The sequence below is a fragment of the Erithacus rubecula genome, assembly GCF_903797595.1.
Source record: "Erithacus rubecula genome assembly, contig: scaffold_413_arrow_ctg1, whole genome shotgun sequence".
Lineage (NCBI taxonomy): Eukaryota > Metazoa > Chordata > Aves > Passeriformes > Muscicapidae > Erithacus > Erithacus rubecula.
The window spans coordinates 48,823-51,557 of NW_027635924.1; positions in this window are offsets into that span (position 1 = coordinate 48,823).

The window sequence follows — 2,735 nt, forward strand, 5'->3', positions numbered from 1 at the left end:
TCAAATGTGTGGAGTGATGTTGCTGCTGTAGCAGCACCCTGAGTTCAGTGGGAACAACTCCAGTGCACTGGGGGCCACAGCAGTGGTCATGGTGAGAGACTCACCTCCACTGCCATGGCCATCCAGCCATGGGGAGAGCAGCTGCTGGGTCTGCCCCCATTCTGCTGACAGCAGTCTGCCCCCAACATGTGGACTGTGTGGCCATGATTTTGGCAGAATGTGGAAAATGCATTGTTTGAAGGTATTATCATGTTGTCTAACATCACCTGACCTGGAGCAGCTTGGTAGGCAGGACGCCCTGTGGGCAGAGCCATGGCAGGGATGGGTGGCTGTCACTTGCACTGGCAGTGTCATTTTTCCAGGCAGGCTCCTGATACAGCTGCAGGGGAAGGCACCAGCAGCTGAATCAGGCCCAGGGAGCAGCAGCAGCAGCACATTGAGGAGACCCTCATCTGCAAAGAGCCCCTCACCCCCTTTGCTCCCCCATGGCAGCACAAGATGATTCCACTGCAGGTGCAGGGCTGCAGCAGACTGGACACTCCTTCAGACAGGGCTGGCTGCAATCTCTTTCCTGCAGCTGTGCTGGGAGGATGTTGGCTGCAGCAGGGGTGTCCATGCCCAGGAATGCTGCTCGGCTCAGGGAAGCAGAGTGTGCACAAAAGCTGCATTCAAAGCACTGATCGTGAGCCCCCTGAGCCACTGGCAAGTGCAGCAGCTCTTCTTCATTCTGTGCAAGTGACAGCCCAGCCCTGGAGCCTGTCCCTGGGAACAGGGAAACTGTTGGGGACGAAGAAATAGATGTGAAGGTTTAAGGCCTCTTCCCTTGTTTAGATAATGTCAAATGCCACAAATACCAAGGAGCCAACAGACATCCTGTTCCAAGTATGGCAGGAAAGGTTTAGAGATAAGGTTTATAGATAAGAAAGCCATAAAACATGGTCATAGTGCAATTCCTATAGATTGCATGCAAATATTAGGAAATTAGTATTTTGTAGTAGATTGGTTAATGGAAATTAGAATATTCAACATAGAAGAATACTTATTGTATTGTAAATGGGAAATGGCTCTCTTATCCTCTCTTTTCTTCTCTCTATGCTCTATTCTCTCTGCTCTCTTATTCTCTCTTACACTCACTCCCTCATATACCCACGCCCTTACAATAAACTACAAACTTCATGACCAGAATATAGCGAGCTCCTGAGTCTGTCCTGATGACCGTCCACCCGACTTTAACCCCCACAGATAACACTCTGAGGATGGTTCTGAATTTTCAGGGACAGTCAAAATGAGAATCATTTTGAGGCTGGTGTTGCAGTATTGGGTTGGGTGTGTCTGCAGGAAAGAAAGCAGGAATAAACCCCTGCCACAATGAAGGAGAACCTTTGCATGGCAAATTTCTGCCTGACAGACACACTGATCACATTGGGCCTCTAAATATTGGGAGCAGCGAATGCAGAGTGAAAAGCTTCTTTGAGGAGGTAGGAGAGATAAGACTTGAAGAAATAATTTTGCTGATGCAGGAAAAGAGATCAGACCCACTGGTCCCTTGGCTCATGCTCAGTTCTGCCAAATCAAGTATGATCAGTTTTAACCACTCTGTTGAAGAGTATTTCAGAAGAACGTGCCCCATGCTATTTCCATTAAGAAAATTTTGAATTGTCAGGAAGCACCAAGATCAGAAATATTTTGAGGCAAATCCTGTTTTTATTGTGTTTCATTGTCTCTGCAATAAAGAAAGCAGGGAATAAACCCCTGAAGCACTGAAGCAGAGCAAAGGTGGAATGTTTGGATGGTCAGTTTGTTCCCTAATGATATTGGCCAACTGAATTCAGGGGTCATATCCTGGGGGGTGCAAAGCTTGTTTTACTTCCAACCCCTGGTTGTGTCCCAGCACTTTATTTGTTGTGAAGAGAAATAAACAAAATCCCCAACCAACAAGCTGCTACCCAGAAATGAGGGGGAGTTATAGAAATGAAGGTCTTGAAAAGTAGCTTTGAAAAGCATCAACTTCCTAGACAGTGTCAAACCCTCTGGCCTGGCTGGGCCCAGGGCTGGCTGCCGAAGGGAAGGGAAGGGAAGGGAAGGGAAGGGAAGGGAAGGGAAGGGAAGGGAAGGGAAGGGAAGGGAAGGGAAGGGAAGGGAAGGGAAGGGAAGGGAAGGGAAGGGAAGGGAAGGGAAGGGAAGGGAAGGGAAGGGAAGGGAAGGGAAGGGAAGGGAAGGGGATGGAGCTGGGGTGGGGGTTCCGTGGCCATGGAAACGAGAGAACCAGGAGCAAGCGCGTCACAAAGGGGCAGCCCCGCGCTGGGGCTGGGAAGGTTGTGGGTGACACGGACACAGCGGCTGGAGACACAGCAGGAGACACGTCTGGCTCTGCTGTCTGTGCCCACTGCTGGCCATTGCAGTCACCCCACCTTGTTCTAGAGCTGGGGACCAGCTCCTGTCGCTGTCTATCCCAGACAGTTCCCAAATTCAACCCCAGATACTTCTGTGAGAAGTATCGTGTTCAAACATGGATTCTACTGGAAAAGGAAAGGCCACAGAAAGAAAAGGTAAGGATAGAAAGGATTTGAAAGGCCTGACCAAAATGGAGAAAAATCCCACCAGTGTTCAGGGAAAATTGGTCCATGGGGGTCAGTGCTGGCCCTGTGTCAGAGTTGGTGGCTGACAGCTACAGGTGATCCTGCAAGGACACCCATGGCATCACAACATTCTGTCATTAGTTTACTCTGCTTTCT